The following is a 24545-nucleotide window of genomic DNA, read 5'->3' as shown; positions in this document are numbered from 1 at the left end:
TGTTGATAACCTTCTGCTAAATTAAGCAGAGATGTCATCTTATATTTATTCTCCCCATATTTCAAAACTTTCATCACATTTGGATCTTGTGAGGTCAGTAAATATGTGTGGAGTCCCACGACTGCAGATCTATACATGTAATCAATTTCAAGGAGGCCCATCCCTCCTTCAGAATGTGGAATATATAATCTTGGTATACACTGATTTTTATAAATCATTTGGTGAGCATGAAGCATCCTTCTTGTTTTAATATCCAATCTAGCCAACACTTTTTGGGGCCAGTCAGTCATTCCAAAACTATAAGTTAGGACAGGAAGAGCAAATTGATTTATAGCTTGGATCTTATTCCTAGGTGTCAATGCTGTTTTCAGGATTAATTTAAGTCTTCTAAAGTACTCCTTACTAAGCTTTATTTGCATTTGTTTATGTTTTATTGCTGATCCTTCATCATTTCCCAAGTATTTATACACCCCCCTCTTGCTCAAGTTCTTTTATAACACATTCTTGTTCCAAACTGATGTTTTTCTGGTGCTGCAATTTCCCTTTTTTAAAGGTTGCTTTTGCACATTTATCAAGACCAAATGACATTCCAATATCATCTGAAAAAGTTTTGACAACCTGCAGTTGTGCTTTCAGTTCCTCATCTGATGAGCTATACAATTTTAAATCATCGACAAAGAGAAGATGAGAAGTCATTAGACTTTGTTGTTTTCTAGAAGCCAAATTATAGCCATGACCTAAGCTGTTAAGTAAACAGCTTAATGGATTAATGGCAAGGCAAAATAGCAACGGTGACAGGGAGTCACCCTGGAATATCCCCCTTTGGATTTTTATCCCTGGGATAATAATCTGTCCTTTATCATGGCTTAATTGCAAAGTGGTCTGCCACTGTTTCATGGTTACTGCAATGTAATCAGTCAGTGTAGGGTGTACCTTATACATTTTTAAGCACTCTTTTATCCATGAATGTGGGATACTATCAAATGCTTTTTTATAGTCAATCCATGCCATATTTAGATTTTTCCCTTTCTTACGGTTCTCCACTATAACTTTATTTAACAACAAATGATCCTTTGTTCCATATGACTTTTTTATTGCCCTTTTGTTTTACTGCCATAATTGAGTTTTCTTCTAAATGACTATAAACTCTGTCGGCGTCAATCCCCATGTATAGTTTATACGTTGTCGGAAGACAAGTTATTGGTCCATTTTATTTCCATACAAGGTCCTGGATTCATATTCCAGTACTGAAAATGTAGTGGTGCACTCCTACGGTGTAGTACTTCAGATGCGATATCAAGTTAGGGACTCCTCTAAGTGAGCAGGTGGTAGCTGAGGTGGATATGAAAGGTCCTATGGCACTTAACTGAAAGAAGAGAAGGGGAACTCATTGTTGCCCTGGCTAAATTTCTCCTGCCTGTATTAATATTACCTCTAGTCTCTCTTGAAAATAGGCCCAATCAGGCTTAACATTTATATGAGATATAGTAGAAAATATGTAGGTTATCTAATTTTACAGGACCTCAAGGCACTTATTTGTGTCAGAGTTGTAAGCTTTGCAGATTTATTTTCACTGGACATAGAGTTATTTAGAAAAAACTCAGGGATATAAATGAAAATAAATAGTAGATTTGGTTGTAACACTGGGCCTGAAGTTTTGAAGTTTTAATTTCAACAGCAATAAAACAAAATATCTTAAAGAGCAAGTATTGGTGTAAGATCAAAGCATTATAAGTCCTCTTTCCTTTTCATCCCGTCCATTACTATACAACGGGATAGCAGTTCTGATTAACAAAAATGTAGCTACCGTCGTCAGTTAAAAACAAGAGATGATGATATGCACAGAAGGGATATTTTTGATGTTAACAAGGAGCATTTAGGTCCATTATCAATCAAAGTACTGGCACTGAGAATGCTTTTTCCTCGAATGAGCCTGATTTTCCATCTTTTCCTCATTGTTCATTTAGAATTATAAATTTCAAACTGTTAGTCTGTGGGACTAGTGTTTCATTTCCAGGGGATCAAACAACAAATACTGACAATGCATCAGTTAGGTCTTCAAATTTTTGCATCGATATGAAGACAAACAATCATAGATTCATAGACTACTAGGCTAATGACCTTTCTTAACCTAGCCAAGCTTTCCCTAAAGAATAATGATGTCCTGCATCCAAACAGGACACTGAGGGCCAGGAATTTATAAGCTACCTCTGTCCATAAAGGACATGAGCGCCAGACTTGGTATGACTTTCCTATTCCCCATCCACTTGTCTAGTTTGTGCTTAAACTGGGTAATAAATGAACTTAGTTTCACATGGATGGGAAACCAGTTCCATAAGAGGAGCAGTCTCTGGGACACATATCTGTCTCTCCAGCATGTTCTGTTTATGCCACAGACAAAATTTGTGTCCTTAGAACTTGTATTTCTGGTAATGTTTGACTTAAAAATATGTAGGAGATTGCTAAGTGTGGGGTATGTGGATTCCTTGTAAGCCAGGCATAGATCATCCCTCAGCAATCTATAGGAGACTGAGTAGAGGGAAAGGGCTTTAAGCCAATCTGAATCAGGCAGGTTTGTTATGCTTTGTGTTCTTTTTGTAAGGAACCTTTGAGGTCACTCTAGTTGTTACATATGCCTGGTCAGGTACATATCAAAGAGAGCATTATACTTTATGCTTGGTTTGATAAGGACAGAGTACAGTGGGAAATGATCTCTTTGGAACTAGATGCCATGCCCTTACTTATAAGTTGTGCAACATAAAAGAATTTCCCAACCACTGTCACCACATGATGGTTGAAGGTAAGACTACTATGTGCGTACCCAGATCCCTGACCACTAGGTCAACTCTTAGGAGTGTATTATCAACATGGTAATTAGCTGGGATGGTTGATTTCCTAAAGGGTACAATTATGCATTTTTAGCATTGAGTTTAAAACCATGGCTTTGGCACCATTTATTTGTCAGAGATAGATGTTCTTGAAGAATGCTAGTATCTACGTGGAAGTTGAAGATAAACCCCCAGCTTGCAATCATTTGAAAACTTAGTCAGCCATAAACCTTCAGCATTTACTTCAGTTTCAGAGAAATAGATGCCAAAAAGGAGTGAGCCCAGTACCGAGCCCTGGAGGACTCTGCTAGTGACTGGCCTATTGGTGGATGTGGCCTTACCTATTTTGACCTCTTGGGTCCTATCATTGAGCTAATTGGCTATCCAGTGGGTGATAAATGGGTTTATACCTAAAGTAACATGCTTTTCTATAATGCTTGAGTAGGGTATTGTATCAAAAGCCTTGGCCAGGTTGAGGTAAACTGTGTGCAGTTTTACCTTCATCCAGTGCTTTGGTGACCCTCTCAAAAAGGCCACCAGATTTAATAGACATGACCTTCCTTTAACAAAGCCAAACTGTGATGGGTCCAGTGTTTGCAGGTTACCTATGTCCTCATTTATCATGTCCATGATGATTCTTTTTATGGCTTACATATGAGGCTGGTAAGACTTATGGGCTTGTAGTTACCTGGATTAGTGGTTGGACCTACTTTGTGCAAGGGAATGACTGTAGCCATCTTCCATTCCTTAGGCACAAAACCTGACTGAAGGTTCCAGTTGAAAAATGATTCAAGTAAACCAGAGAGGTAATGTTTCATGCTATTTACTAAACATCCCAGAATGTTATCAGGCCCCATTGATGCAGTGTTTTTGGCCTTGGAAAGTACATTAATGACCTGTCCTCTAGTAATGGTTGGGGGATTATGTTATGTGATATTTCCTTTGGACTATCAGGGTTTGCATGGGGGGGGGGTAAAATTTGAGCTGAACTGGTCAGCCAAAAGCTTGGCCATGGCTTCCAGTTCAGTGTGGGTGATGCCATTTACAAGAAGTTCTGCGCATTGTTGTGTATTTCCCCTGAGGTTGTGGACATAGCTGTAGAAAGTTTTGCGATTGTCCTTTGCCTGAGAAACTATGTTTTTCTTCAGATTTAGCCTTTGAAGTATTACTTAACCCTCTTAACTGCCTGTTCAGATTGGTCAGGGGGGTTTTAGAATGTATGGCTTTGTTCCTCCTACACATGGCCAAGATTTGTTTTCTTTTGTTGTATAACTGATTAATAGCGTGATTCCACCAGGGTGGCTTGGCTTTTGAATTTGTTTTATTCTTAATACAAGTGGGCATATTTCACTCTATACAGCTATCAATATGGGTGTACAGAGATTTTGTAAATAGCTCAGTGTATTCTATGGTGTTTACTAGGTTTATAATAGTTCCTAAAGGTTTTTGGTTTTACTGGATCCCCAGATTTAACTTTTATTTCAATACTTCCTTATAGTCATATCTGGCAAACAAAGACATTACATTGCATGAGGAATATTGCCCCCCCCCCCATGTTCATGAGTACAAGGTCAAGAATGTTTGTATCCCCGGTAAAAGAATGGGCCAAGTGTTCCAGGATGTTGGTATTAACAAAGTTTAGCAATCACTGGACTTATCCATTAGAAGTGATGTCAGATTCCCAATCTATAGAGTGGTAGTTGAGATCCCCATGAATATTGTATTAGGTTGAACAGTGAGGGACTCTAGTACTTTTTTTAGATAGGTACTATGGGTTTATGGGGACATGGAGGGGGACCGACTTGTTGTAAGGATATGGTACAGCACCCTGTTTATGGTGAATTGCACATGTATGAGTTCCAGTGGGCCATACACTAACTAGTGTCTGGATGTCAGATTAGTCTTAATATAGACTGATACTCCTCCACCTTTGTTCCCTCCTGTGCAGTAGCTGGTCTAAATGTATGAGAGGCATTATAACCTTGCATGGCTGAGATACTCTGAAAATGCAGTACTGAGACAGTTTCAATTTAATTGGATAATGTATTGAACCTAATAGTACAAATTTTAAATGTTATCTTAAGGATTCATGGGTTTGTTTGGACTTGCCTCAAAATTACTCTTTTAGTGGCTATAAAAATATCTTATTACAGTGGATGCTCACTTTTTACAATTTAAAAATAATTTCTTTATGTTTCAGAATTGTATTTTTCATCAGTTGATGTGAGTGATGTTGGGGGTAAGAATGGCCTTAGATTTTACAAATTTAGTTTTGAGCTGGGAGTGAACATGATTTTCTAACAAGTAATCAATTTTGCAAATGTGTGTCTTTTTATAAACATCATACTGATGATTTTTTTTTATTTGGAATAGTTGCATTGATAAATTTTATTATTTTTTTGAATGATATTAATGAAAGAACAACTTTTTTATTTTCCATTTTGGGAAGTTATAATAGCACAGTGATATTTTTTAGATGGAAATATTATCATAGAGCGTGAAAAAATGTTTTTTAAAGCAATATTTTTGAAAGAACACTTTGTAAATAATTATTTGTACATTACTAGCCAGCATCCTACATTTATGATGAATAATATCATCAAGTGTCAGTTTAATAGGCTTAGTAGATTGGTAAGTTGTGATATTGTCTTTTAGATGAGAAGTTGATGTTTTGAAAAATATGTTTTTACAGAGAGGATATGCTGCTGATAATACTGATAAAATCAGTTTAGAAGTAGAATGTTTGAGATCTACGAGATCTACTAAGTTTCCACTGATATGGAATATACTAAAGCATTTCCACTTTCCATCAGTGTACTTTTATTTGGTCTTTGTCATATTTTAATTGATAATTGGATGATCTTAAGTAGAAATAAAGATCTAAGCAATATTATTGGTTCTATGCCTGGCTTTACATATTAAAAAAATAAAAGAAATAGAAATAGAAAAAAAATGTGAAAAAGGGAAAATATGTAGATTACCTATTTTACACAAACTTTAGGCACTTACCCATGCCTGAGTTGCAAGCTTTCTAGATTTATTTCTGCTAGACATAGTGTTATTAAAAAAAAACTCAGGGACATAAATGAAAATAAATAATATATGTAATTGTAATAATCCAAAATATTGTTTAATTGGCAGCTTGCTGTTCCCATGACTATTTTTATGTTGGTAAGACCATTATAAATTGATAGCCAGGATTAGATGACAGTATTAATAACAAATGTGTTTTAAAATTACAAAAAATGTAAAGTTTTTTTTCTAGTGGTTTTAGATATATAAAATGTAATTTAAAATGTGATTTGAGATTGCATAGTTTTGTGAAATTTCACTTCCTGTTTGGAATCTTTAAATATGAATGTAGTCATTATCTTGGTTGTTTTGATGAAGTTCTTTGCATATTTTATCGAGCTGGTCTGCCTTTTTGAAGTGTTGGTGTTTTTTCTGGGCTTAACATTGTCAACAAAACATAAATAAATTAAGCAGTTTTGCACTGCTTCAGACATTGTCCCATTCCTATTCCATACCACAGTGGAATCTGTCTTCAGGTAATGCTATCATCACTTGAACATACAGATCCTGCTCATCCATCACATATCCTTCATTATTCTAAATGGCTACCTTGTTCAGTGAGTTCACCTACTTCTCCTTCAGTAATTTCAGCTTTTTGTTTCTGCTTTGCACACTGGTTTACAATCAAAATGTTGAAATTCAGTTACACAACAGGCTCCTCCTCGAACATGGTAGGAGCGACAGTCGGAATGTCGACGTTCATGTCTACGTCTGTTAAGAAGGACATACACAAGGCAGGGACATGAAGCATGGTTGGCAATGGGAGCTGCTAACATTAATATTGACAGAACATCGATGTTGCTGTATCAACCTTTGGACCTACTTAATATTTATGAGTCAAGGATATGTGTCGCGGAAGCCACTGTTCGCGGTTGTAAGTTTCGAGCATTTGATAGTAAACCTTGCACACCCACCTTCACTTTTCACAGTATTCTTATCACATACCACAGGTGAGTTGCTTTCCCAAGTTTCACCTTTAGTAGCTGAAATTTACCTGTTGCTTATTGGTCAAGTCAGCAGTTTAAGTTATCCAACATTAGAGTATACTCAAATTTCCATGGCTACTTTAAATCAGATCTGCTCTTGTTAGGGTAGGTTTCCAGATGATTTAGTAGGCATTCCCTGTTTGTTAACTATCACCTGAGGCTAACGTACCTCAATCTATACAGTATAAGCTATTAACACTAGAAAGGAGCACTCAATTTAGTTTTTAAGGCCCTGCACAATGATATCCTAAAAGAAGCTTTGCATCTTAAACTAAATCTGAATTCAACAACTTATAGGTATATTGCACTGATTTAAGGGTTCTAGAAGGAAGACATTTCTATCAATAGTGATTTCTATTTTATGAATTTTTTTATTTTTATTTGTTAACTAGGGTAGAGCTCTGATCCATGTGCATCTTTTTTGGACATACCCTGGAAGCATATTCTGGTTAATTGACTTGCTCAGAGCCATACAATATGTAAATGGAAGCCTAAGGAATCAAACCTTTGACTACAGGAATTCTCTCAATAGCAGCATATAGCCTTAATCCTCTTTGCTGACCATTAGACTTCATTAGACAAGCAGAATATAACTGGATTGTGGTTTATATTGTTTACATATAAATATTCTGGATTCTGTACTCCACATAGGTCCCTAAAAGGGCCAAAACACAGGTTAACAACTTCTATGACTCTGTTAGTGGATTTTCACTCCATGCAATGAGAGCATTACACACAACAGCAGATCAACAAAATCTTCTGTATGTAGTATGTTCTTGTCATTGCAGTTTGGAAGTGATGTCCCTCCTATCCACCTTCAAGAATGCATTATCCCACAGAGCATGATAACACCCAACAAATCCATCTGCCTTAAGCATAAGCATCAGATTGACAGTTGCTGCCATCAATATGAGCAATGGAAAGTTACATTTCACCCTCACCTAAAACCAGGCATAATACATGCTTGTCCACATCCATCCTTCCTAATTTTACTCCTTCTCTTATTAAGTCCTGGAAGATTCTTTGAACCTGCTTTGCATGTCAGAAGGGGGAGATGTGAGCAGGTTTATGTAGCAAGATAGCCAAAATGGACCATCAGCAGCAACAGCTTAATGGTCAGTGAAGTCCAAAGCAAGTGTAGATAGACAGCACTCCAAACTAGTGCTCTTCTTCTAAAATGTCCTCCCAGTACTCTTAACCCAAGAAGTTTGACAGATGCTTCCCATCTTTTCATGGATATTTTTCTCTGTCATTTACAGGAACAACAAATAGCTTTGAATTGTTTATATAAAGATCAGATACTTGGCTGAAAACTGCGGAAGTATTAAGAACTGAAATAACACATCAGCTTTGACAAATATGATGTGGTTATCGACAAATTAATTAATCAGTGATTCTCTTTCAGTCTGAAACAGGGCTATTCCATAACATTATTCCCTCAGCTTCCTCAGTTGTGATTATTAAAGGCTCATTGGCTAGGGTAATAATCAAACTGGGCACTCTTGCTGGGTAACCCTGACCAACTCAAATGGTGATAAATCTGTTAAGTTAAACATTGTATCACTGAGTTCGCATACAAATAGCTATCCTCTGAAGTAATCTTCAGTGACATATGCTGAGATAACACCTACCACATATGACTCCATAATGGCGTATCAATGGACAGCATAATATCAAACAATACCATAGCAGGCATTACCTTATGGTCCTTTTCTATTATGTTAAGTAATAGTCATTCCTGATCCATTAACTTTCTTTCTTTAATAAAACCCACAAGGGTCAAGTACAACAGATTGGCATGCACTCCTCAAGCCAAATTTGTTAAATCCTTCATCGTGATCTTGCAGTCTAAGTCCAGCAAAGAAACAGTGACTGCCCATCCCAGGGAAATTAGCAGGTACTTGCCGGACATTGCCTTGATATTGTAATGGCAGGTTTTAGCCAACAATCTTGACAATTTCTGATATACTGGAAGTGTTTGGAGGACTCACTTAATCCTGTTTTTATTTTTAACCACAGCACCCTTTGCACTTGACTCAACATGCTGCATCTAAAGACTCTAAACCACTAACAGGCTCATTTGGCTTTTCTGAACATCTACAGCCTTCATATTCTGACTCAAAACCTCCACCTGTGGCTCAGAAACTAGATAAACAAAGTAAACGAGATTTGGAAGAGAGTTGCAAACTTCACACATTAAGTAGTGACATTCATTCAGGCTGAATAGTATCTTCTGAACATTCAACATTTGACACCAAGCAATGAAATTAAATACATTTCTGGATCTATAAAAAGATGAATCAGACATAAAAAATCAAAATTGTGATTTGTTTTAATACATGAAGTGGTTAGTTATTAGCTGGTGCATGAAGTATTATCTCACTAATGTCTTAAAGTGATGATGATGATTATTTGTTTATTATTATTATAGATTTCCATTACAAGAATAGAAACTTTTTAAGGAAATATGTGGTATTAGAAATAAATATTTCCACTACATGAGCTTGAGTGGGGAAGCCTCAAGTATATGGAAAAGCTCACTTATACTTCATAAATATGGTGCCTCACACTACATTTATGACTCTCATGCCATTTCCCTCCCTTCATTAGATTCTGAATTAGATGAAACCCCTGTAATCTCCCAAACCACAGAACTCTTTATCGAACATGGGATGCTTTTAAATAAGTAACAAAGATCAAACCTGTTTCAGGATCCCAACTCTAAAAACCACCATAACTCCAGACATTTACTCCCCTTGCACTCAGTTTCATGAACAAAACTCCTCATACAACCTGAAACACTACTCACAAACCTCACTAATTATTGTTATCCAAGAAACAATCTCCTCAGCACTGCACATGCATTCTCCTTTCAGGCACCTACTCTTTTGTAAGTTCTTCCCATCAATCTAAAGGAAATCGCCACTTACTCCAAATTCAGAATGCAATGCAAAAAGCACATATTCATCCAAGCCAAATGCTCCTGCTTTGCCACAAGACATATCAGCTAAGATACTGTCCCTTTGTCCTTTCTACATCTCTTCTCCTGTTACAGAATTACTAAAGGTTGGCCCACTTTAGAAACTAATGTAAATATTGTAATCTGCTACAGTGGCATAGAAAGATAAAGCCTTAACTATGACCCAGGTGACCAGGTTTGATTAGCGGCTCAGGTGATCTATGGAACGGTAGGGAGGGATTGACATTACCATCCAGGCATGGGTGGGTGGACCTATGGGTGCCTGTAGTGTCTATTCTTGGTGGAGTGTGGTGAGCCACACTAGTAGGCATGTGTAAAGGGGTCTATATTAGAACACCAAAGTCTTAAAACTTCGAATGTTCTAATATTGACTCCTATTCAGCGAATGCTTAAAATATCGAACATGCAGAACAGCTAATTTTTTCCCAGGGAAAAAATTTGCTGTTCCGAAACACATACACACAACACAAGCACACCAAAAAAACAGCAATCCACACACATACACTTAAAATCCTACATCTAACCCTACACTAAACTGTACATACACTATCTATCAACTTACCTTAACCCTAACCCTAAGATCCGTCACTATCGCACACTCACCTCACCCCCGCCCTAACCCTAACTCACCTACCCTGCCCTAACCCTAACGTCCATCAAAATTGCACACTTACCTGACCTGCGTCCTAACCCTAACTCACCTAACTCGTGCCCTAACCCTCATGTCCACACAATCGCACACTTACCTGAACCCGACCCGTAACTTTCCATCACAGTGCTGAAAATAGCAAAGCGACAGACACGGCCGACCAAATTCTTTCCCTAGGAAAAAATTTGGTGTTCTGCAGCCTCGCTATTTTCAGTGTTCGCTGAATAGGGGTTGATATTAGAACATTTGAAGTTTCAAGACTTCGATGTTCTAATATAGACCCTGTGCAAAGAAGGGTATATGTAGAAGACGTGGCTGAGCTGCTGCAGAAGTGGGGCAATATTCCACACATCTCCATTGGAAATCAGCAGGGCATTAACTGAATCCTCCCCTGCATATGGATGTACAGACTTTCCAAGTGTAGAACAGAGCATGTGTATGTACCTTTAAGAAGCATTTCCAGATGTAGATATGTGCATATAAGTACAGAGCACGTGCAGGCAGCAGTGCTATTTTGAGAGAACAGCCAGAGTGTTAACATGTATGAGTGCAGTATTCAGTCTGTTTATATGTTTGCTTAAGTTTAAGTTACAAAGCCTCATTTCTGATGTGTTTGTGTGTAATAAAGCTGCTTGAACAGAACCCATGAATGTTTGTCTGTTTTATCCTTACCAGACAAGTGACATGGTATCAGAACTGGAATTAGAAGAGCTACTTCTCTGTGCCATGAGGTGCAGAGCTGAAGGTGAAGGCAAACTAAGCAGGTTGAGTGAAATGAAGCACAGACAAATGAAAAAGGGCTAGAAATTAGCTAAAGGTAATGAAAACTGCACAAATGATTTATTTGGCAAAGAAAATGAAATGGTGCATTTATAAGGCACAAAACACATTATTAATCAAACGAGTAGCACAAAACATATTATTAAACAAACAAAAGGCACAAACCACATTATTAAATAAAATGTTAAAAACCACAATGTTTGATAAAACTAGTAAAACTATTCATATGGGGCTCAGAATTATCTTTGGTTTGCATAACGAGCATATTTAAAGTAAAACGGCACAAGAAAAGTATAATGAGCATGATAAGAGGTTAAAGGGCACAATGAGTACAATAAAAGGGCAGAATTAAGTGTAAAGAGCAAGACAACTGCATGTTTTTTAGCAAAAGATCGTGTTTGAGCACAAACTACTATTTCGCATTGACCAAAGCCATTCAAAGCATAACTAGAGTTGTTCGAAGTATCTCAGAGTGTGCAAAGTATTTGCAGAGTGTGTGCTTTATTATAGTGCAATTATTTCAGAGTTTGCTTCGTGCAAAGTACAGTTATATTACAAAGTGCAATCAAAAGTATGGCCATTTGGAAAAGTTTCTTGTGTCATGTGCATTTATTCATAGAAGGCCACCATTTCAGAGTGTTTCTTACACTCTACAGAGTTATTTTGCAAAGTGCAGCCATTTTGAAAGGGTCTTGTGGTGTGAATATTTGCAAAGTGAATTCTTCTCAAAATGTTTCTTACTCTAAGCTTTTTTTCCATCGTGCACAGTTTATTTGCAAAGTACAATCATGTCAAAGTATTTCTTACACTAAGAAGTGGTTTCATAAAGTACAGTGATTTCAAAGTGTTCTTCTCTTACAGGGAATTATTTGGCAAAGTGCAGTTACTTCAAAGAGTTTATTGTGCTACTAGGCATAATTACAAGTACTGGCATAAAAGTTCTTGCATATGCAGTATATTTGTGTGTGTATGTTCGGACATGATTTTAAGCACCTTCACTATTGTGCATTAATATGGCAGAGGCATTTCGCAAATCAAGTCCATTTGTGTTTGATCATAATATAGCAGAAAACTGGAGAGTATTCAAGCAGGAATATGATATTTTCATACATGCAGCTTTTTCTGACAAAGATGCACATACGAGGGCAGTCATTTTGCTTAACCTAGCTGGGTCAGAAGCTATTGAAAGAGACCATTCATTTGTGCATGCAGCAGACATATATGAAGGAGAAAGGGCAAACCATCATATTGTGGCACCAGCTGAATCCAGGGAAGACCCTGAGTGCTTAAAAATGCAAATTTAGAGAAATGTGCAACCTCCAGACAAATGTTACATTAGAGAGGCACTTATTTTATACAAGAGACCAAAAGCCAGGTGAAACTTTTGCAGCTTATATCATTGACTTGAGAAATAAAGCTAAAACATACAGATTTGGTGACTTGAAAGATGAGTTAATAAAGGATATGCTTGTGTGTGGTGTTAATAGTGCTACAGTGAGAAAGATTTTCCTTCATGACAGTGATTTAATGTTGAGCAAAGCCACAGAGGTTTGACAGAACGGCACACAAGTATGCTTACAAGTGATAAGAGCATGATTTCAACAGCCTCTAGAGCAAACATAGATAGCATGCAACACGTGGCAAGCAGAAACAAGCCTAAGTACATTGCAGCAGCAACCCATGTGGATATGGAAGGGAGGATCCAAAGCTATCTAGCAAGTTTCAAGACTAGCTTAATGGAAAGAGTATGCTCACTACAGTATAAGAGTGAGTTAGCAAAACCCAAATCAAGTCTTATTGTTAACTGCCATAATTGTGATGCCAGCCATGAATCTAAAAGAATGAAGTGCTTAGAATTTGGTTAACAATGTCACAAGTGTAAAAAATGGAATCATTTTCAAATGTTTTGTAAATCAAGCAAGGCTCATTCAGTTATTAAGAAAGGTCACTCAAAAAAGCAGGTTGATCATATAGAGAGCTGCAACTCCACTTTCTATGTAGATGGTGTATCACTGGTCAGTGAAAAGGTTAATGCATTAGATTTGTTGGCAAAGAATGAAACATTTTGTACTGTCCTGATCAATGGTAAACCCAAAGAACTCAAAGTAGACACTGGTTCAAAATGTAATGTGATGTCAGCAGAAACATTTGTTAAAGTGAGAGCTAGTGAGCATCTTAATTTGGCCATTTGTGCAAAGCGTATTGCTTATAGAGGTGAAGAGATTCAAACCGAAGGCTCGGTGATGCTTTCATGCCATTCAGCTGGGAACAGTTACAGCTTGCAATATTATGTAGTCCGAAGACCCGTGCAGTCATTATTAGGTCTCAGAGACAGTTTAAGTATGAAACTACTTTCTTTTACCATAGAAATACATCATATAAGCACGTGTCCCAGTTCCATCTTCAGTGATACTATTTTCTCAGAGTATGCTGATGTGTTTGACAACAAGCTAGGCAAACTTCCAGTTGTGTTCTCCATGAAAGTAGACCCAGAGGTCAATCCAGTGGTCAGAGCAGCAAGGAGAGTTCCAATAGCTATGTAAGACAAAGTTAAGGTCCAGTTAGAAAAAATGGTGCAGCAAGGTGTAAACTGTCCAGTCACAGAACCAACTGAGTGGGTATCTTCCATGGTAGTTACTCATAAGAAATACTCAGATGAAAGCAGAATATGCATTGACCCAAGAGACTTGAACAAGGCATTAAAAAGACCTCATCATCCTATGCATACAGTCGAGAAGATTGCAGTCCTCATTACCAGAAGTTACTTATGTAGTTCATTTATTTACCAGTACAGGCTTACAACCAGATCCTTCCAAACAAGCAGCCATTCTTGAGATGGCAGCTCCAAACAATGTCCAAGCTCTACAGCATTTTCTTGGTATGGTTAACTATTTGGGCAAATTTATCTTGACTTCGTTGAGTTATCAGCACCTTTAAGAGGGCTGACATATAAAAATGTAGCATGGTCATGGTTAGCGCAACACCAGAGAACATTTGATAGCCTCAAACAACAAATTGCTAACCCACCTACATTAAGGTACTATGATTTCCACAAACCAGTAGTTCTTTCCTTTGATGCTTCAAAGTTTGGTCTTGGCACAGTTATTCTTCAAGAAGGCTGACATATGCATCTAGAACTTTTACCCAAACTGAGATGCGGCATGCTCAAATTGAGAAGAAACTTTTGGCTATTGTGTTCACACATTCAAAGTTCCATGATTATATTTATGGCCGAGCAATCCAGATAGAAACTGACCATCATCCTCTAGTTTTTATTTTAAAGCAGCCCATGCATTCTGCTCCAGCACAACTTCCAAGAATGATGCTTAAATTGTAAAAGTATAATTTCAAAATGTTCTATACAAAGGTGAAACTTCTTTATCTGGCTGATACCTTATCCAGATTGCCCAGAAATATTACGGGACAGCTTGATGCATGGAATTTTGACTTTGATGTTATGGAAGTGCATAATTTTTCTACCACAAGACTTGATGAGCTAAGAGATCTTATTTTGCAAAACCTCGACCACTTCATCAGTTCAGGATGGCCGTCAAAGCAATCCTGTGTACCACCAGAAGTGCAACCTTACTTTCCATACTGAGATGAGATGAGATGCTGATGGAAGATGGTATCATTTTCAAAGATCCAAAAGTTGTTCCTACTTCCTTACAGCGTAAATACATTCAGATTTTACATTGTGGCCACCCAGATTCCAATTCTACCAAAAGAAAGGCAAGAGGACTAGTATTTTGGCCTTCTCTAGTAAAAGACATTAATAAAGTGCTTTCTCCTAGTCAGTGTGCAACAGTACTAAGCTGCATTTGCAAAAAGAGCAACTTCAGCTAAGCCAAATTCCTGAACTACCTTGGTCAACAGGCGCAACTGACATATTTGAGTGGAACAGTCAACATTATTTAGTATTGGCTGACTCTTATTCAAACTGGCTTGAGATCAATTTGCTACCTAATCTAGTGCCCGGTGCTGTTATTACTAAGATGAAATGTAATTTCTCGGTCCATGGTAGTCCACACAAAGTTATTTCTAACAGTTCTCAGTTTACCAGTCAATTGTTTCAGAGATTCGCTAATAGTGGGACTTTGTCTATGTTACTAGCAGTCCTGAATATCCTCAAACGACCTTGCTGAACATGCAGTACAGAGTGCAAAGCAATTACTGGAGAGGTCAAAGTGTGATAATACTAATATCTTCTTGAATTTACTCAATCTCAGAAATATACCCCCGTGACAACCAACTTCCCTCACCTGCTCAGAGATATTTATCTAGGCAAACAAGAACAATCTTGCCTATCAGTTCTAGTTTGTTGGTGCCTAATGCTAAAACAACAGAGCAATCAAAGCCCAACTTTTTAAGAAGCGCTACTTTCAGAAGTCCAGCTATGATAACACAAGCAGATTTCTTCATCCATTAAAAGAAGGAGCGATAGTGAGGATGCAAACGGCGAAAGGCTTTGATTGAATCAGTCAAGTGAGAGGTATATGTACCGAGCTGAGATCCTACTTAATGGAATCTGAGGGTATAGAGTATAGCAGAAACTGCAGACATTTTCTTCCTGTATCAAAAACAATATTGCAGCATCATACCTGTGATAAAGACTCTAGAGCTCACAGCAACCCAGACAATATTCTACCGAAGAACATGTCACAGTATCCATTCCCATTCCTGATGATGTCAGATATACACAAAGTTGAACATTCCTTGAAGACAGTCCCCATTGCTAGATCCAGTTCTGACTTTTATGTTAACGTTCAGGTCATATTTCCAGACCTAGTGTAAAATACACAGCAACTTGGACATAACTGTTTTATATGTGTTTAATTTTGTATGATTGTATGTCAAATAACTAGTTCTGTATAACTGCATGTCAAAAGATCATTTCTGTAAATTGCATGCCATTGAATACTGTCATTTCATATAACGACTATTTCACAAACAGAGAGGATGCAGATCAGAACGCATGTGTGTACAGTTAAGAAGCATTTCCAGATGTAGACACCTGCATATAAAGGGTCTATATCATACGTTTGAAGTTTTATAACTTTGAACATTAAAATATCGAATTTAAATGTTCAAAGTTATAAAAAAAAAAAAAAAAAAAAAACCCAAAACTAACGGCTGTAGGCAGGGGGGCTCCAAGTGGGGGGCTGCGCCAACCACACCCCCGCTCTATAAATATACCAATTCCGAGACCGCACTACAGTGCAGTAAGGCATCATGGTTCATGGAAACGGACAATCACATAAATACCATTCAGGCATTCAAAGGAAAACCTATTAACATCCTCTTATTAGATAGGCTTGAGCTTAATGTTTTGTGTGCAGCTATTCACCATGCCCACAAGCATCTGCTCATAAACTGCTGTACAACAAAGGCCATGATCTCTGACACAACAACCAGGCTGCAACAAATTCTCCCTAACTGGCATATCAGATTGTTGTACCTGGCTATCATAAAACTGATCTCATTCTCTCACCCCAGGCATCTTACATTATGGCTGTACCATATGCCCTCTTTTTATTCCGCTATACAGAGGGTCTATATATATGTTCAAAGTTTTATAACTTTGAACATTAACATATCAAATTTAAATGTTCGAAGTTATAAAACTTCGAACATATGTAAAAAAAAAAAACCCAAAACTAACGGCTGTAGGCAGAGGGGCAAGCCCCCCTGCACCCCCCACATGGGGGAATGTGCCCCCCACACCCCCACTCTTTAAATATACCAACTCCGAGACCGCATTACAGTGCAGTAAGGGAAATATTCCATTTACCGCACTATAGTGCAGTCTTGGAGTTGGTATATTTAAAGAGCAGAGGGTTGGGGAGTGCAGCGGGGCTTGCCCCCCTGCATATACACTAGTCAGGTAAGTTCTGTTTGGGTTTTTTTTGTTGTTTTTTTTTTGTTTGTTTTTTTTATTATATGTTTGATGTTAAAAACTTCGAACATTTAAATTTGATTATTTAACGTTCTAAGTTTTCAAACTTTGAACATATAAGATAGACCATTTTATTCCACTTTACAGATGCCACACAGAAAGGTCAATCATTACTCACCTTAAATTTGCATCTAGTATTTCAAATGCTCTATCTCCTGAAGTTAGATCTGCCCTGGTTTCCATCCTTCAAAATTAAGATACTCTCCCTATTACAGTCTTAATACCAATCTTTAATTGATGTAGGCAACACACTTTTCTGAGCAGAATCTAATTTTATTTTTTTTTCTTCCCCACCACCCAAGATAAGCAGCATTGTACATGTCTAAGCAAATTCATCTGTCTTAATTGCAAATTTATTTTTCTCATCTGTTTCCATACGGTAGCACAAATGTGCACATTAGGGTGCACGCGCACACACACACACACACACACACACACACACACACACACACACACACACACACACACACACACACACACACACACACTCTCTGTCTCTGAGACAAAGTCTGAAGTGGCTTACTACAGCACTGTCACACCTATTAGTATGGCAGTTTTCCTGCTATCATTTAACAAAATCACTGAGGGTCTGTAAACAGAGACTACCAATAACAGTGTAAAAGGCAGCAGCTATAGGAAAAAGTACTGCAGCATTCTGCCATACAAAATCAGTCGGACATAGTTTAAATGTAAAGGCAGCAATGTTTCTATATCTGTGTTTTGTGCTTTCCATGACTTCCTTCTCTGCAACTTCTTCCACAACTGTGACAGAGTCTCCATATTTACTAAGGAATATATTAACTCCAGAAGCTTCCTAGGGACCCAAAAACTGAACTTGTTGAACTCTCTGAACTACAGAGCACTTAAGAAAGGATTAATTATTAATTAATAACTTGTTACAGAACTTTGTGTTGTCTCCCAATGATCACATAAAATTTATCAGTGTCCTAAATAATCTCCCTGTTAAAAATGACCATTATTTTCTGTGACAACTACCCTTCAATAAGCTGGGACACATATGCCTACAATGTAGGATATGCCTCAAAATTCTAAAAATTAATACAAAAACCTCCCTTAAGAAATTAGTAAACAAACCTACTAAGAGCACATAGCATTCTTGACCTGATTCCTACAAATATGGCTGCCTCTGCATTACGCCTCTGGTATCTCCTTCCCCAGTGAAGCTTGAATGCAAACTTGTAACATTCTCCTTTAAATTCTCAAAAGCCGCTACAGCAAACCCCACTGAATTTAAAAACTAAAAATGTGCCAGTCTCAACCTACTGTATGTTGAAATATCAAAACTGACATGACTGTACCACCTATGACAGCTTCACAAAGGAATTCTGCAGTCCCTGCCAAGACCAAGTATCACGGTAAATTTAAAAATAAACCATCCTGATGGTGCACCACCATAAATAAACTCTATGATAAAAGATAAACTTTTTAAATCATATATCCCATCCAAAACCCCTCTTCTCAAGGAAGATGTCTAAAGCATTTTTTTAAAAAAATTGTTATTCCTTATTACACATCTACCTAATTTAAGATAACCAGTGAACAAGTGACAGAAGATATCTGGTATATCAGAGAGGTACAAACTGAACAGATAAGGCTGTGCGATAAGTCCTTGATGTACCCCACTATCATATTCCATGATGCTGCCACTGCATATTAAATCCTACTAAAATTACAGCCATCTGCACTCTCTCAGACACTGTTAGCAACCGTCTACCAACTTATGCCTACAGGCACCTCTTACATATCCCAAAACAATACCCTGTAACATAGTTCACAGCATCGCAAAATTTGATAAGCAAGCATTCACATCTCACCCAGGAATCATGCAACTAGAACACATTGCAACATATATCATTAGATGATGCAACACTGGAATTTAATTACAACTTTCTCAGTAAAGTAAACAAAGTGCCCTCATGAAAAAAGTCCTGCCCCATGGCTAACACAAACAACTAAAGAATTAATCCATAAAAGAGAAGACACCTGAAAATCCTTGATAAAACAGAAAATAGGACAGAGCCAGTAGACAATCAGGAAACTCGGTAACCTCACTAAAAGTAAAGTCACCACAAAAAAAAAATAATAATATTCTCCAAAACTCTAACCAAAGCAACCTTAAAGCTTTTTGAGTCTCTGTGAATATGGTCCTATACTTCAACAGAGCCAAGCAACCAACCCCCAGCCTCAAGTTTCCCCCTGAAGCTATGACCACAAATTTTAACACCCACATTATTCAAACTGTTATGAAACTTACTAAAAACAATAGCATTTCTAACCCTCTTAGCTATCAGCACCAGTGACATCCACAATATGTTCACTATAAAACCACTCTTTGCATTCATAAACATTTCTACTCAAATTAAAACCCACAGTTCTAGCTATAGCTAACCTGCTAGAAAAATACTTTAAAATCAGTGTAGATACAGTAACCTAGCCAGGGTCCATTTTAATAAACAGAGCAATCCAAGAAAACTACATTCAAAATATCTGAAAAAAACATGCCCTTGAATAAATGTGACATTCTGCAGAGCTATCAGACTTCATGCCAATTGCTGTCCTCCATTTTCTCTATAAAAAATCTTAGAAAAAAATGAGCTCACACTCAGCTGCTCCAGCACCTCATACAAAACAATATTCTCTCTAGTACCAAACATAGAGTTAGACCAAATCACAGTGCAGCAACTGCCCTCTTGGACTTTGTCAATACCATCAACCTTAAAAACAATGACAAAATGTGTCCCTTGCTATTCTTGTTGCTATCAAAGGCTTTTCACGTTGTCTCAAATGACAAATGGCTCCAAAACCTACTTCATAACATCATAATGAATGCAGGACATGTAATATCTACATTTGCATGATGAATTTTTCTGAGTATCATGGTGAGATGAAGTTTAAAATCATTATCAAAAACAAGGGGCAAGATAATACAGAATAAACAATCAAGATCAAATCATCTAAAAGCATCAGCTCAATGCAGTATCAGAAATTTGTATCACAGCATGTATATGATTTGTTGCATGGGAGTACATTTTACCATAGATATCACTTTTAAGAGCATGAGTCTGGCTGCAGTAGAGAAAAACTGGAGACCCACACTAAATAGAAATGTTTATGCAGACAGGAAAACTTTTAGCAAACAAAACTGTCAGAAAAAAAGAAAGAATAAAAAAATCTAGAAAGGTAAGAATGTAGTAGGGTATATTAGGCAGCAGAGTAAAGAAAGACAGAGTATAGCATTTTGCTGGCCCAGTACTGGACAGGGCATGTTTTGATATGAATGGTGTTACAGCTGATGATAACAATAACGCAGACGTTTTCGTCACAAGTTTTAGATAAGATGGAGTAAGCCACCTGAATACCAATAGAGCAGTTGTGGCAGTAATCCCATTTTGGGATAGGGTTAAGATCAGTTAAGTCGTATGGTAGAAAGTCAAAGCCAAAGTCAAAGTTAAAGTAAACTTTATTGTCATTTAGGACTACACAAGTGCACCCTAAACGAAATTCCGAGTATCAACTCACCAGAGAGTACATAGGAAGGATAACAAAACAACAGTATAACATTTCATTTTAAAAAATATATTCAATACAAGACCCACAGAAGGATAAATAAACCATTAATAACAGCAGAAACACACAAGCCCCCCCCCCCCCGACACTCATAAGAAGAATATTGTGCATAGCTAGGATTGCAGGTTAAGATTCTCCTCCTTTGTTCATCTACATTAGACAAACAGCAGGCAATTGCATATGAATATGAAAATATAATGCTACATCAAAGAAAAAAATATATATATATTGCACACTTTTCATCTGAGCTACCTATTGTGAATGATTACTGACTAAATAATCAGTGGCTGGTATCACAGCTTATAAGTCTCAACACTATTGGGTAGAAGCTGTTTAAGTATATGGTGGTCTTGCAGTGGATACTCTGATATCTCTTGCCCAAAGACATTTGTGTAAACCAGCCATGTACAGGGTAAGAGGGGTCACAAATTATTTTGGATGCACATTTAATGCTTCTTGCTGTGAAGAGATCCTGGATTGATGGTAAGTTTGTGCCCATGTTTTTTTTCTGCAACTCGCACCACTCTCAGTAGCGTCTTCTATCTGCTATTGTACTGTTCCCAAACCAAACTGTGAAGCTGCTAGTGAGAATGCTCTCCACTGCTCCTCTGCAGAATGTGGTGAGAACAGTAGGTGGCAGCTTTGCTTTTTTGAGCCTTCTGAAAAAGTGGAGACGTTGGTGTGCTTTTTTGACCAATTCTTCAGTGTTTACAGTCCAAAAGAGATCCTCCAAACTGTGCACCCCCAAAAACTTTGTAGATTTGACCTTTTCCATCTCTTCCCCATTTATTATGAGTGGTGGGTGTGTTGCTGATCTTTTCCTGAAGTCTATAATGATTTCTTTTGTTTTACTGACATTCAGGTCAAGGTTGTTCTTAGCACACCAGTCAATCAATGAGTAGACCTCACCTCTGTAAGCTCTTTCATCCTCCCCTTTGATGAGGCCCACAACCATAGTATCATCTGCAAACTTAATGATGCAACTGGTGTTGTATTTTTCAGAACAGTCGTGGGTGAGGATGGTGAATAACAGAGGGCTTAGCACACAACCCTGAGGAGCACCGGTGTTGAGTATTAGGCATCCTGAGGTGTTGTTGCCCGAACATGCTTTCTGCGGTCTATTTGTCAAGACGTTGAGGATACAGTAGCACATGAGCTTACTAACTCCAAGATGTACAAGCTTGTTAATAAGCTGCATAGGAACCTATTGAATGCTGAGCTGAAGTTAATAAACAACAGCCTGATGTAGTTGTTTCTCCTCTCCAGATGGTGAAGTGAGAGGTGGAGTGCCAGTGAAATAGCATCTGCAGTGGATCTGTTAGCACGATAAGTGAACTGTAGATGGGCAAAGGTGGATGGAAGATTTGCTGACAGATGCCCTTTAACTAGCCTCTCAAAGTGTTTCATGACATTTGAAGTTAGAGTGACTGGTCTGTAGTCATTCAGGCATGCTGGTTTAGCTTTTTTTGGGGGAGAAGGACAATATTCGTCACCTTGAAGCAAGAGGGAACTTTACCAAGAATAAGGGAGGAAATAACACTTAGAACTGAACATAGCTGGTTTGCACAACCTTTAAGTACTTTACCCAGTATTTTATCATGACCAACAGCCTTCCTGAGATTCACTTTCTTAAGCTGAGATCTCACTTCACTGGAGTTAAGGCTGAGTGCCTCCTCCTCCTGGTTGATAGGTAGCCTTGTAGCAGCCACATTGTTCTTCTATTCAAATCTGCCAAAGAAGGAGTTCAACCTGTCCAGGAATTCAGTGCTGTCTTCATACTGAACTGACCTGGTTGTATAGTCAGTAATCTATTGTATCCCTTGCCAGAAACTCCTGGTGTCCCTCATGTCTGCAAACTGACTTTGTAATTTCTTTCCATATTCCCTATTGGCTTCTTCAATGCCTATTTTTAGGTTTGCTCTAGGTTTGCTGATACCCTCATTGTCCTTGGCCCTGAATACTCCATTTATTGCCTTCAGGAGATCATAGACTTTGTTGTCTCTGATTGTGATGCTTTTGATGTCAAATGCATCATTAACATACTTTCTGATGTAAGCTATTGCTGCTTCCATGTAATCATCTATGTTCACCAGTCCATCTGACATAGCTGCCTCTTTGAAAATGTCCCAGCAAGTGTTGTCAAAACAGTCTTGGATACATTCCTAAGCCCCCTAATGCCAGACCCTGATCTGCTTAACTGCAGGCTTTTCTCTGGTCAGAGCTGGTTTGTAGGCTGCTAGAAGCCTGATGGTAAGATGGTCAGAACTTTCCAAGTTAAGTTACTGTATTCCTCTGTAGGCACCTGTGATGCTGAAATATGCCTTGTCCAGAGTGTTAGCACCCCTTGTAGGAAAATCTACAAATTGATAGTAGTGGGGTAGCACCTCTCTCAGATCTACTTGATTAAAATTACCAGCAACCACATGTGCAAAGTCTGAGTTTTTCCTCTGCACCTCACAGATAGAGTTATAAAGGCTGTTCAAGGCCTCAGTGGTGTTTGTACTGCTTGGAATGTATACCACTGTTACATATATTCCATTTAGCTCTCTAGGTACATAAAAGGATCTTCATTTTAAGGACAGGAACTCTAGATTATCAGAGGAATGTGACTGAACAATCTCACAGCTCTTACATCATCTGTCATTCACATAGATGCAGACTCCACCTCCCTTTGCCTTTCCATACAAAGTGTGACATTTGTCTGCATAAAAGAGTGTGAGACATTCTAAGCTAACAGCACTATCATTCATCTTGTTATACAGCCACATCTCAGTAATTATAAATATACAGGTATTTCTCACCTTATTTTTGCTGTCAAGTTCCAGCCTCAGATCATCCATTTTACTGTCCAGTGAGCATGCATTTACTAGCAGTATTGAAGGCAGAGCAGGCCTGTGAGGATTAGTTTTCAGCTTTGCAGCAATTCCAGCTCTGCAGCCCCTTTTTCCGGTTTGCTGACTGCTTTTCCTCTTCTGTCTTATCCTGAGTGTTCCAGAACTTTCTGTCTCACATTTCAGGTACTTTAAGTCGTGCTGGGTTAAAATACTCTGCTTCAATATTTCTCTGAGTGTAGTAGGCCCCGGGAACTCTGCTGACTGCAGGGAAGCTAGCCAAAAACATGAAAATGTTAATTGCTTAATTTCCTTAATACGACTGTAATTAGTTTAATGGCTGAACAGGGATTTTTTGAAGATATGAATTCTACTTGCTTCCATTATAGTGGATGATAAGCTGTTTCATATTGGTATTCTGTACAGAGAATAATCATCTGAGTTTTGTCTCAAGTTTTTTTTTTTTTTTTTTGTTTTTTTAATTGGTTGTTCCATAAAATTATAAAAATGTAAATGTTATCAAGCATTTTAAAACTGGATTTACCATATACAATAGCTAAGCATTGATTATAACCACCATTTTAAAGAAAAATAAATAATACAATAAGAAATACATCAAATATTTATTACAGTGATGGCAAGAACAAGCCCACATTCCACTATGGAATTACTTAAAGTATATTATGTTAAATATGAAGCAGATACTTCAACCATTTTCATATTTTATATTATCTGTTGAAAAGGAAAAAGCAGGGCAGCAGAGAAACAGTTCATGACCAACAACCAAACTAAGTAAAGCACTGTAGTAAGCAAACCAGTTCCAAGAGCCAGCAGAAAGTGCTGGAATACCACTGTTTTGATAAATTCATAAACAC

General features: G+C 37.7%; 1 long non-coding RNA gene across 1 annotated transcript in view; it reads right to left on the bottom strand.

Annotated features, from left to right (window-relative positions):
- Window positions 1-23939, bottom strand: part of LOC122815348 — a 221921-nt gene extending 197982 nt beyond the window's left edge. Inside the window, exon 1 of the long non-coding RNA XR_006366949.1 lies at window positions 23641-23939. This is a non-coding gene — a long non-coding RNA (uncharacterized LOC122815348). The remainder of the gene's footprint in view (window positions 1-23640) is intronic.
- Window positions 23940-24545: the final 606 nt, after the last annotated feature.

Source organism: Protopterus annectens, chromosome 11.part0, assembly GCF_019279795.1.
Source record: "Protopterus annectens isolate FY-2018-M chromosome 11.part0, PAN1.0, whole genome shotgun sequence".
In the NCBI taxonomy this organism is placed as follows: Eukaryota; Metazoa; Chordata; order Ceratodontiformes; family Protopteridae; genus Protopterus; species Protopterus annectens.
Note: the sequence above shows the minus strand (reverse complement) of the source record. Positions and strands in the feature narration are given on the sequence as shown.